The following is a 13,986-nucleotide window of genomic DNA, read 5'->3' as shown; positions in this document are numbered from 1 at the left end:
ACATGTCATAAATTCAAACATTCATGTTTCTGTTCATCCTGAAATGAATAAATTCCAAACTTTCGCAAAGAGTTGACAATCACCCGGGAAACGGTAATGCAGCAAAAAAGGCATCACCAACAGACTCGGGGCCAACATCATCCACCTGGACATCAGACTGATTAAACCACGCTGATCTGAGTGTTTTATTTTTCTCTATTACATTGACTGTTCGATTTATTATAATGTATTGTAAATTACTAGGATTGAGCATTGTATATTTAGACGGAGATGTAACCTAAATATTTTTTTTTATTCCTCGTGTATGTGGAGGAAATAAAATCAATTCAATCTCAATAGGAGGAATGACTTCCGGACATCTCGGAGTTCAGAAGTTTCAAAATGCTCATAGTCAGGTAAAAGAGAGTAAGTGTAATCCCTTTTAAACACAGGGAGACCTCACAAAGGGAGGAAACTGTGGCGGGCTTTGTATGTTGGTAGACTGTGAGTCTAACTTAGTAGAAAAGGAACAAACACTCGTTTGAGAGTATTCTGTACAGAGCTCCCATCACCAAAACGAAATCAACACACAGTGACAATGACAGATCGGGAGATTGATTTTGGACCGGTGATTTTACAACAGATTTGTAAAATCTGTTTACAAAGTTTTAGATGTTATAGAATTTTTAGCTTGCATTCGGGAAGGAGTCCCATTCACAACAACAGTTAGGCTGACTAGCGAACAGTCCATCCTAGATCTCTTACTGGAAAGTGAATCAGATCAGGTAGCAGATCTCTCCGCGCGTCAGCAAGTAGGAACTTTGTAGACGAACTTGGCAAAAGGTGTGTTCTTTCAAATGCACAACAGATATATGGACATTGTTATTGGAACACTAGATTGGGGTCAGTATAGGTTTGTTTCATTGAGGCGGGGAGCTGATGTCTCCAAAGATAACCCTGGTTGATAACAAATAAGGAACAAATATTCAAGAATATTAAAGAAATAATGCTTAAGGTTTGGGAAGAAAGGATCAGGCAGGGCTATGGAAAGACACAATGTAGCCATGAGAAATTTAACAGGAGTTAGAAGGGGACATGTGAAGGCCTCGGAGGTATAAAACAGGAGGACGACGAGATAGCGAGTGGGAGAGATCACCGATAAAAGTGGAAACATGTCTCTGGAGTGCAAGTAGGGAGTGAAGGTCCTTACTGATACTTTGCTTTGATAGTCACCAGTGACAGCGACATTGATGAATGTCGTTACAGGGCGCAAGGAAAGAGGTACTGGGATAAACAGACGCTTAGAATTACGTTCTCGAAACTGGGAAAACATCAAAATATTTCTTTCCCGGGTGCTGCAAGGGATGCAATCCAGGTAATTAGAGAATGCGAGCGAAGATATTGCTGCGCTTTAGGACATGACATCTGCGTCATCGCTGGACACAGAGAATGGCTAATGTTATTCCTTTTTTCAACAATTAAAATGCAGTCCTGAGAGTGACAGCCCAGTGAGTCTTCGGTCAGTGGTGGGCAAGCTATACGAAAGGTTTCTTAGAGACAGAAATTATGAGTATCTGGAGAAACATATGCTGGTTGGGGATAGTCAGCAAGTTTTTGTGAGATCACGTATTCCCTTATGAGACACAATCATATAAAAAAGTGAAAAATTGGTAGATGAAGTCAGAACAGTCGAGCTGAGGTATATTGATTGTTAAGGTGTTTGACTGGGTTCCCTATGGTGCACGCATTCAGAACGTCAGATGGCCTGGGATCCAGTGAAACCCGGCTGTATAGATTCAGAATTAGCCAAGCAAGAGAAGGCCGATGAGGCAGTGGATGGAGATGTTACGCAAGTGAGGTATAATCTTTAGTACAGTCTACAACTGTGTCTAGACTCTGATATTACAGTGTTCTGAGACTGACATTACTTTGACCATGCTGCAGCACTTGGATAATTCACTGAGTTAAGGCTGATGATGAGAGCAATACACTGAATCCGGACTGAAACTGCACGCTCTCTGCAAAGAATACCCTGTGTACTTATAACAGGGCCGATTACATCAAAACAATCATTTTCAATGGAACCCTGCAACTCAAAACCAGCGTTTCAAAGTCTTCTGCAGCATCCTTTGATGTTTCCCAAATGAACCACCCTCCGAAATTGCGAATTCCAAATTCCCAATTTAAGTATACACGAATTTGTCTGAATGTCAATTTACCTTTGATACACACATATCCCGATCACCTTATCCTTGATTTCCAAAGACCAGTGTGGAATCCGTTTCTCCCTCTCAGATCAACACCAAAGCAAACAAACAAAAGAACGCAATCTAAATACGCAGGTAAGGACAAACAAAAATCTTCGTTTCATCCTTCAAAATTTTCGTCGGCAACTGGCGTATAGAGAAAAAAAACATTTAATTCCGAGAGTGAAAATCCTTATCAAATATTCTAAAGAACAAAGGGAATCCAGATGTGGGTAATTATGGCCCCCGTACAGTAACACATCAGACTATTTCGGAAAAAGTAAGCAGTCTCTGATATTCAAATGATCCTGCAAATTCATTTCAACCAATTGAAATGCCTCCCTTATAATCGGCGGGCGGAGCTGAGGAGGATGGAGCCTAATGGAAGCTGCTTTGTTTGCGTCTTTGGAAGCAGCTATATTTCTATCTTCAATATTTATTTCTCTTCCTTCTCAGGGTTCGTTTGAAGACTGTCGCCCAGAGGTTCAGGCGATAGAAACACATAAAGCTATGAAATGGATACATACGACACAGACAGGAACGTTGTTTCCACTGATAGATCAGACTGGAACTTGGGGATATAGCCTAATGATGTAGATTTTGGACGGAGATGTGGAAGGACTACTTTTCCCAAACAATGGTGAATCTGCGGATCTCTCTGCCCAATGTTGCAGTGTGGGCTACCTCAGTAAATATACTTAATCCAAAGTTGGATTGATTCTTGCAAAGTTAAGGGTTATGGAGAAAAGTCATGTAGGTGGAGATGGCACCACGGTGAGATCGGGTAATTTATTTTCTCATCATTGACAGATCATGGTGAGCCAAGGATTCTACTGGTATGCACACAGGTAGAGAGTCTATGTACTTTGTTGAGACAATCAAAGTCAATTGTCTGTAAATATAGATTCTCTGTACCTCACTGATCATTACGGCAAGACGTGTTTGAGAATTTATGTCCCTGGGTGGGTTCAAGGGTAAATCTCTTTGTTCAGTGGGGGACTCGAGTCAGACAACGTTGGTGAGGTACCGAGCGATCTACGGCTGGGTAGCGAGCGGTTTCTAACTCAGCGTAATGAATTTGGGAAACTCTGCAAGTTCAAAGGACTTGGATATGTGTAATTGAAGTGGATACCTTCAGAAATACGTTGGGAAAATGGCCGCAATATGAGGAGATTGTCGGTCACCCTTGCAGTGAAGGGAAAACTGCTGGGGGATGCAACTATCGATCTATTATCAGAGAGGGGGCAGCAGGAGAAGCAAAACAAAGCAGAACGTACACACACCACGCCGTTCGGGGTGCAACAGATTAAAAAAATTGCTAAACACATCGGCACATTTTTGCTCGGAGATGATCCTTGAGAGCTTTTCCAATCAACTAGTCATCGGAGAGCAATACATGACTCCCAAGAAAGGAGATTAACTATAATGTGCTTGCAACCAAATATACACTCAGCTTCACGAGATATAAACCGACGTGATGGTGGAAGACGTGATGTTTTGAAGAACGCAATAACGATCGTTATGGGTCATGACAAAGGGGACCCGGTAGACGCCCTCGTCAAATGTTACGAGAGGCTGAAGTGAACATCACACTGCATTTGCACTCAGTTTATGGACTGTTTTCAAAGGTGAGTATGGAGGAGCATCAGAGCTGGACCATTTAAGAATTGAAGCCTCAAATAGATCTTTGATGACAGTTGCGTCTCACAGTACCGATGATTCGAAAACGGTACTGAAACCCACACATACTGAGGTATGGGTACTGACGAAATGAGTAGAGCGTGGGAAGAGGTGATACAAAGCCATTAGTACTCTCTAATGGGAAGATGCTATCTATTAAATATCCGTCTGTCTGGAGAAATGAGGGAAGGGGACCTCCCTGGCAAACTATTAAAAGGCAAATAAGAGCAGAGGAAAAGGAACAGGGCTAGGAACAGGGCGAACTAAAGGTGGAGTAATTAAATGGTGCAATTGTGGTCAAGGGGGGCGCATTAAGAAATAATGTCCAAAACTGCGACATGAAAGGGAAGAACAAAGCGGTTTTCCCTTGAAGGGGGCAGCAAGACCGAGACTACAAAATAATATGGTTCACACACCAGCATCCAGGGAACTACACGCTGAGCTTCAAGGACGGTATCAGAGCTCACGCAAATGGCTGTGTGACAAAAAGGTGGGATGAAACAGGACGACCTCTAGTTAGTTGAAGTTTTCTTCAGACCACCATGTTACCTTGTTATGGAGACTACCAGATCTCGAAAACACCGTCAACACCACTAACGTGAAAAAAGAAGCAGATTGGAAGATACAATGTCAAATTATGCTACGTGGATTCAGAGGGCACTAGCAACTGGGATATACAGTATAATTTTACCATTGTAGCATAAGCCGTCATTTTGCTCCTGTCGGAGTGCTGCACGTTTTGCACATTTGAACTCAGATCGATAACGTTCAGTCAATGTTATTCTTTCAGCAGGATCGTTTGGTCACACTAATTATGTGCAATGTCATTAGTTCGTTCTGGCATCGCTTCGACATCACAGTGAACTCGCAAAGCGGATGTGACACAGCGATCGACTGTAATGTGATGTCAATGGGTTCCCAGGAAATGGCGTCAAACTGAAAGAAATCATCAGTTTCTGTATCGTTAGATCGTTGTTGTCTTTATACGTTTCTCGGGTCTATGGGCAAATGTGACTGCAAATGTTTGTAGTTTTGCATATTCAATACTGTGAGATAGTGGTTAGAGATTCTCTTAGTACCTGCAGTTGAACTCTATCTTATGTGTGTTTCCTCCGAGCTGTCTGTCTGTGTTTTATATTGCCATGTGTTCCTGATCCTGCTCTATTCCGGCTCCTGCATTACTGAATACTCCGTCGCTCATCTGTTTCTCATGATTATCTGTATTGCTGCCACCTGTGTCTCATTGTGCTCCACCTAACATCTACTTCTCTGTTTATTGCTCAGTGCAGTTCAGTCCTGAATTTTCACCTGTTTGTTGCCAGATTGTGCCAGATTTCCTGATCCTTTCCAGCATTTGTATCTGTGCTCTGTTCGTCTGAACTCTGCCTGTTTCCCTGTTCCGGTTTTTGGATTTTTCTGATCGTTTTGATCTTTGGCTGAACTTTGTTTACACCTTCTGTGTCTGCGATTGGATCCTTGCTCCAGCGTCCTGACAATACAATCTGCCCCGGAATAGCAGGCAGTAATGCTGGGGAGACATCAGCACCATCTGGACACCGTGCACAGGGCAGTGGAGTCGCTTTCTGCCAATGCAGCCGACCTTGTGGCCCAGACTCTGTCACTCCATCTATCCCAGAGCTCCCATCAACATTTTGCAACTGCATCTACCGCCCTGATCCCGGCTTTCTCGCTAACTCCTCCCATCCAAGAGCCCCGTCTGCCTCCTCCAGAAAAGTACACACGTGAGACCGATATCTGCCGCTCTTTGCCTTTCCAGTGCACCCACATTTTTGAACTGCAACCAACACCATTTCGGACTGATCGAGCCAAGGGAAGCCAAGCTTCGTCAACACCCAACTGTCCAAACTAGCGAGGGGTTGGGGAACAGCTGTCTGGTTGGCAGGCTTTCCTTTCTGCAGTAGCTTTCAGTTATTTTCAGAGGACGGGTACTGTTAAATCGTTGGAGCAGTGATCCAATCGCACACACAGTCGTGTGCCTATAGTGATATAAATAGAGTAACAAATTCTAGGGTGCAATCAAAATCGGTTAGCGATCACTTGCATCAGTACTAACAATGTGAATTTGCTGAGGGACTTTTTTTTAAAAGAGGTATATTTTCTGGCTTTATCGTCTTATATGTTGTTGGCGCTATGTCCATCATGAGGCTGGAAAAACAATAACGTTTACAGTATACTCAGAGATGGCTCCGAGTGAACAGTGTGAAAGATCATGGAACAGAATAGGCTGTGATAATAACATTGCAGTATTGAGAAAAGTGGTCAAGCAGAGACATGACTTATGTGACGGCGGCATGACCAGCAGTGTGTTTAGTGATGCGCAGTAAACCGCCAGCAATTCCATTTATAGAAGTAATTGATGGTTTGGAAGGAGAGAAATACCGCTGTGTTTACCTCACAGACTAGAAACCGAATCAAATTATCTGTTTCTTAAGTGTACTTCTTTCAATCTATAAAACCATCGATTTGTCCACCCGTCTATCTCTTTAGTTATACACGCATATTGGTGAAGAACTGAAAAGTATCCGGTAGAAATTATCTGTACACAATGTCTTTTGAATATACATAAGCAAAAATTAGAAAGCAAATGCACACTTGCAGTGATTGTGGCTATCGTGCAAGATAGAATTCCGGAAGAATAACGAAGTTGCCATTGTATTATGTCCTACCTGATATTGTTTCCTTATATAATTCCTTCTGTTTTTTTTTTATTTATCAGTTGGAGTTGTTTGTCCATCATTTCCGACGATGACGTGTACCAGTGCTGGCAGAATTTTATATTCGGGATACCGGGGCGGCTCCATTCTTTCGGCTTAACAATCTTGCAAAATGGTAGGAAGGATCGTCAAGATCAGAGGCTTCCACGGCTGCAGTTGGAACCCATGGCCCATTCAATGCCTTGTTTTGCCTTTCCCTCTCAATGAAGTATTGCAACACCGCCTTCTTGGGCTTTGGATTTTGTAGTTGTTGTCAGCCACCCAGTCCGGCAAATGGTTCGCATGCTGTGATTGTCAAATCCGTATCTCAACGGGATTGGTGGTTCCCGGATATCGTCACCTGGTTTAGCCTACCTGTACCAGGGTCTAGCACCTGTCGAATACAAGCAGATACTTGGAGTCACAAGTGAGTGTTCGGTGGCAGGTCGGGACCAAATTTGGACGAGCTGCCCTTGGTTTAGCACGAGAAGCCCGTCAGCAGGGCTGCCAAGCAAATTATTGTTTAAAGCATTTCAAATGAAGGCTCGGGTGGGTTTTATTTCGGCACGGAATGAGCTGCTTAATTTGAAAAATTATAATTGCGAGTCATTTTCAGAACATGAATGATCTGCGCCAAATAAGTGTCAGTTCTTATCTTGGTAGCGCAGTATGGTTCTCCATTGAAGGAAGGAAGTCAGGCGTCTAGCAGGTAACATGAAATAGATGTGTATCTGCTCTTTAAAATGGAGTTCCCACGTTTCCTTGAGCCGTCAGTAATTCAGTGCTGATTGTAGTTGATGATACTTAGCATAATAAACATATATGATATTGACTAGAAAGAGATCAATGTATTCACACCGACAATGACAGTAATTGTATTCAACAGAGATACACCAGCTGAGATTTTTGCAGAGTTGGCAGAACAACACATTCTAGTAATAAACAGGCTGGCCGGTCGAAGTCCGTGAATATCTCCCACTGAATGACCAGACAAACCACTCTCACACGCTTGGAGTTTGGCGCGGATTCCGGGACTTTCATTTACCTCAGATAATAATCACTATTACTGTGCAGGTTTCAGTTTTTGATTTTACGCAAAATCTCACTGACCATTGTTTGACTGAAGGACATTATTACTCATTAACAGGAGTTTATTTCAAGATATCTATATTTGACTTTCTAGTGACTTTGCTATCATAACTTCCTCCAGCGTCCCAGGTAGGAAAAGCATCTTCATGTGGTTACCGAACACACACGAGCGTCTCGTCCACCGTAAGTTCCTCCGTCCCCAGGTGGATCTTTCGAAGATGCGCATCTTCTTCCACTCCCCGAGAACACTCGCCGTTTTCTGCAGCCATCACTTTCCATATCACACCCAAGTCCACTATCCCTCCCTACTGAACTCCTTCCTGCCAATTACCCGTGCAAGTGTTAAAGGTGCCCTACCTGCATCTCCGTCTGCTTCCTCAAGAACCACCGTTCATGACAATCTGTCCTTCAGGATCTGATGGTCATATCGTGGACTCCCGGTGTGGCAGCCCCACACTGATGAGCCGCAATGTAAATTCGGGTACAGTATTGTAGAATACCATCGCTCCCATGACTTTTGCATTCCAAATCAATGTGTAAACAATTCCCAGTATTCCTGTTCAAATGGATTTGTGTCCGGTCGATAAGAATGAAGCTCAGAGAATCCTAGGTGGATTGACAAATTCAGTTTCAAACTGCCTTGCAACAAGGGGCAGAACTTCACGGTGGAAACTTGCTCTGTGTCTCGCCTCTTAAAATACTCTACCTCCTGTCCACACACGGCACGGAACAAGAACCGGATGGAATATTCCACCCTTACGGTAAAAGTCAATATGAACTTGATGCTATCCAAAACAACCTCGTTTCGGCATATTTCACTCTGTTGTGTGTGTGTGTGTGTGTGTGTGTTGTGCGGTGCTTGTCCAGGCAGCAGGTCCAGCGTCTGGAGCAATGACCACAATTGCAGGTACTCTCTCCAATTCAGAGTTCCCGTGAGGATTAGAAGCCTATTTTGCCGAGAGATTTATCTCCGCATCCCACTATTCTCATTCAACTCTTTCCATTCGGCATTTGGAAGTCTGAAATCGTACAAAAGAAAACGTAATTATTGCCAATGGAGGAGCAATTAGAGAAAGATAATAAATAATGACCTGCTAACAATGCAAATGTCACAGAAATAACAAAACCAATGAGAGCGTTGATGTATTAATCAACTGACCGGATGAATTGATTAATGACGATGTTGAGAATAAACATGGTGGAGTAGGAATTGAAATGAAATGCTGCCGCAACAAAGGGAGTTAGGGTTATGAGTTAGGGATAGAGAAAAAAAAAACAATTCACAGTAAACGTATGTCAAATGGTGAGACGGTCGCATTCAGCCACATAAATGGTATACAAAGTGTTAAATGGCAAGATATCTTATCAATGCTGAGATATTCTCAAACGAGCGGAGGGCTACTCATTGATACCAGCTGCAGAATGGATATGGATTGTCAGTCATCATTCAGTAAGCCGAGGGCCGGATGTCGACAGCAGGTCAGTGACGGATACAGACGTCAGACTTTCTCAAGACAACCGAGGCTGCACATCAGTACGAACTCCACAGCAAGCACAGCGGGTGAACTCCATGGGTAGAAGGGACTGTGATTGAAATGTGATCATGAACACATCCTCTGTTCTTCAAATACTTACTCTGTTCCGCAGATAGTTAGATTGGTAACGAAGTGGACAATGAGAAGACGCAGAATGGAGAAATTGATGCCATCCGTTAGTCTCGCGAGACCATGGATCTGCGCCTGGAAAGTCTTGCTTCAGTGTGTCGAGGTGAGGCGGCCCTCGAGTGTCCTCTCCAGGGCGCAGGTCTGGGCAAGATTGTATGGAAGACTGGCATTTGCCCTTGCAGCAAGTCTCCCGTTGAGGCAACATTGGACTTCCTTAGGGACTCCAGCTCCGGAGTTGTCCTCGAATACCAAAACCTATCTCAAAGTGTATATGGCCGCAAGGGAGTGGAGGTTTTAAATTAGAGTTTTCTCTCTCTTAGATGGACCCTTCCCCGGGCTGAGGAGCTCCATCGACCCGACATGGAGTAATTGATTATTACTACAGAGAAATAATCTGTTCTCCACATCGAGATCATCCGCTGCGATCTTCTGTCTCTTTATCTGCACTCACCACCCTTTATGCCACTTAGGTAGACATTTCCTTCCAAACGCACATCCCCTCTGAGTGAATACACGTTACCACATACTCCTCTTGCATATTTCAGCTTTCACACCGAACCTATGAACTCTATTTGTTGATTCACACAGAGGATGGCGAAGTTCTGCGGGTATTCACTCTGTTGGTAACAGTCACATTTTTCTAAATTTCTGTAAGATCTGTATAGAATTTCCTGCTCTTAAGGTAATAAATAACAGAACCTCGATATTCTATCAACAGCATCCCCAACGTATAGTACAGCTTCAACAAAACGTCCCACCTCCTGTACTCAGTGGACTGATTGTGAAGGCCACTGCAATTAGAGCTCAATAGGAGCCCATCTGCCAGTGACGTCCTTTCCTGGAATTACCGATCTGTAACGCCCGGTCTCTTTTTAAATACTGCACATTAAATGGCACCTATTCAATATTTGCTTCTTAACCTGCTGTATATTTTCTCCCAACGCCACCCACCTCACACATGCCTGTATTAAATTCCATCTGTTATTTTTGTGAATACCAAGCTACAAGAGTCCCACTGCGCCCGCAACCTAGAATTCGCCAGCAATGCTTCTGATTCACTTTCCTGAATCGACATCTAAGTCATAAACAGTCACAGTAAATAACAACGGACCTAAAAACAATCCTGCAGTACACATGTAACAGTCAAAGAATCAACCACCCACTCTCTGCTAATCCAGAAAAACACGTTCATCAATCCGCCTACAAACCGCAGATGAATTAATGTGGACACGTAACTTTTTGGTATCAAAGATCTGGAATATTACTCTTTTATATGCGTGGAAGAATATGCGTAAAGCGGGTTTTATTGTGATACATGTCATCAGCTGTTGCTGTGACTTTCATCATTCAAATGACTCGACATGACTTGAAAAAGTGAACACTTCAATAAAGTCTACTCTATTTCACCTGCCGAGCTAAATTCCCGTCCCCAAAGTAACAAGCGGACGTGCTCGGCGGGATAAGATGAAATACATCTGTTTGAAGTTAATTGTCGGTCTTGATTGTTCAAGATGGTAGCCTTTGTTAGAAACAACAATAATGAGAAAGGTTCCATTTCCGCAACTAGAGCAAGATGTCTTGGGAATAAAATTAGCAGGTATATATATATATATATATATATAATTTTGTTTCAACTTGAAACATCCCTTGAGGAAACAAGTTCAGAGAACAGTAACAGAGTGCCAAAAAAAATAAATAAATAAATAAACTACTTAATGATGGTGTTTGTGTGGCTGGTTTTCACGAATGTGGCTGACGTGATAATCAGACTAATTGTCTCAGTGAAATTCTTCTGAATTGCATAGAACTCTGTAACAGATCACCAGTCCATCTGAACAGTTGGAAAGTTCCGTACAACTGAACGCTGCTTCTGAAGGAATATGAGATATCCAGCGATTTACTACATCTTGAGCATTTTTTATCCAGCAATTGTAGCGATCGGTGTTCCCGGTAAGATACTGGGGCAGGTCACTATATGTACGATGTCGTCGTCTTTCTTTTGTTCTCCGGCAAAAAAACGGACCTTTAACCAAGACAAATTCTATCCTGGTCGGAAAACTTTTATTTCCAGAACTGAGAACTCAAGCATCTGATAACTTTGCTTTCATCGTCCTTATTTTTTTTCTTGTCAATTACTTTGGTGCCGATATTGACATAATTTCAAAGTTTCACTTTGTTCGGATTTCTGACGCACTACTGCTCGATAGTTTTCTACGTCTGATTCTTTATCAGTATCTTTATTCGACTTTACAAAAACAACCTGTCAGCTTTTGCTGATGACTGGCCTGTCTACTTTCAACATTCAGTTCTGTTGTCCCATATGTGAGGTAAAGAGAATTTCTGCTTTATATCTCATTGATCCACTTTGTTCCCACTACATAAAATCCCTTCAGAGGTTTTAACTCTTATAATGGGAATGCTGTGGTTTCTCGAGCGATCGACCATTCACGTGAGTCATGGGAATCAGGCGCCTCTCTTTAAACTGTCAGACGACCGTGAAGCCAGTGCCCATCCAGTCCATCAGTCCATTATAGTGAACTAGCTGAGAGCACCGACAGAGCCTGCTCAGACTGGATTTCTGATGTCCACTTCCAAAAAAAAATAATAATATATATACCCTGAGAGCATCGGAATGGTGAATGTTGTGATTTCAGACGTTTGCAGCTAACAATATTTCTGTTCTTTCTCCCCTGCCCCCAAATTGTTTGTAGTTAATTTATCAGTAATTGTGATACTTTCTCGGGGAAATTGTGGACTCGCTAAATGCATCACCCGTTACCTGGTTGGAATGGCAACAGCGGATCTGATGGTGGTTATCGTTGTTGCTTTAATGGAAACGACCAACAATATCTACATTTATTCCAGATTCCTGCTCATCACTCCTGTTTGCGCTCTGACATTTATATTTGTTGTTGCAACAATAGACTGTTCTGTTTGGCTTCGGTCACTTTTACCTTCGATCGGTTCATCGCAATATGCTGTCGGAAAATAAGGGAACGATACTGCACTGAGAGAACAGCAACGGTGGTGATCATGACCGTGTTTATGGTGATCTGCGGGAAATGTGTCCCGTTGTACTTTGCCATTGAGCCTTACATGATTATTGACAACATACCGTGGCGTTGCGCCTTCACAGATGAATACGCTACTTCACCCCTGTGGAGAGGATACGGTTTGCTGGATAGCATTTTTACACCGTTGCTACCGATCGGTTTAATTCTAGTTTTCAATGGGTTAACAGTGAGACATATTATTGCAGCAAATAGAGTCCGCAGAGGGCTTCGGAACAGCAGTGATAATCAGAACGATCCTGAGGTGGAAAAGCGCAGAAAATCGATGATTCTGTTGCCTGTTATATCAGCTAATTTCATAATATTGTGGATACCTTTTATAGTTCGTTCGCTGAAATGGCAACCACAAAACTATTTTTATCAGGACAAATATTTGAGTTCCCCTGTATATTTACTGCAAGAATTTGGGTATATGTTGCAAATGCTCAGTGTGTGCACCAATACATGTATCTATGCTCTGACACAGAGAAAATTCAGAACAGAGCTTAAGAACGGAATGAAGTATGTGTTTACATTAAATGGTCATCTGTGTAAATAACTCCCGTGTCCAATTGGAATTCAGCGCAGTTTACGAATAAACAGATTTATAAGTGAACAGGTTGGCAATTATGCCATAAATTCAAACAAGCATGTGCCTGTCCATCCTTAAGTCGCAAAATCCACGGAGGATTACACAGTTAAGGTAGGCAATTGGGCAATGATTGTTACATTGGTAGAATTACTTGGCTCTATTGAAGAGACTTCACAACAACAAGGGCAAGAATGGCTTCTGGACATTCCCGGGTTTTGAAGTTTCAGAATGGACATATTGGAGTAAAGGAGAGGAAAGGGTGTGCCATTGAAACAGAGGGAGAGAATGATGGTAACACAGCAGCAGAAAGCCAAGAACCCGTGGAGAGATTGTCAATCGATAGACTGTGAGTCGAACTCAGAAGCCGAAACGGAGCAATCATTAGTTTCGGTGTATTCTGGACAGACCATACACCCCACACCCTATCACCAAAAAACAACGGAGACAGCGAGCAATTATTCTGGAGATAGATTTTGGACCGGTGCCTTATGAGCACGGTGCTGTCACGGGCAACTTAAAATTCACAAAAAATCTATTTGCATTTCCTTGCGTTAGATGTTTTGGATATGATGTAAGTTCTCACTTGCGTGCAGAAAAGAGTCCTGGCACAATGAGCGGACAGGCGGACTAGGGAACAGTCCCTTCTGGATCTATTAACAGAAAATGAAACGGATGAGGTGACATTCTCTTTGTTGGTATCCGTAGAAACGTATTCTGGTCTGGGATGGGCCGAAAGGTTTTGTGACAGCAGGCCGACCCTTAGGAGTTTGATTGAATTCTTTGAAAAATTGAAAAAAAAACAATATACAGATGAATTCAGAACAAGTAATGTGGGATGTATTAATTTTGTAATGTGTTTGACTAGATTGTGCGTGGCCCGCACATTCAGACGGTCAGATGGCGTTCCATCTTGAAAACCTGGCTGCCTGGACTCAGAATTGGCTTAATAACAGGGGCAAATTCGGGAGCATA

The sequence above is a fragment of the Hypanus sabinus genome, unplaced genomic scaffold (assembly GCF_030144855.1).
Source record: "Hypanus sabinus isolate sHypSab1 unplaced genomic scaffold, sHypSab1.hap1 scaffold_684, whole genome shotgun sequence".
NCBI lineage: Eukaryota > Metazoa > Chordata > Chondrichthyes > Myliobatiformes > Dasyatidae > Hypanus > Hypanus sabinus.
This window is presented reverse-complemented; position numbering follows the sequence as displayed.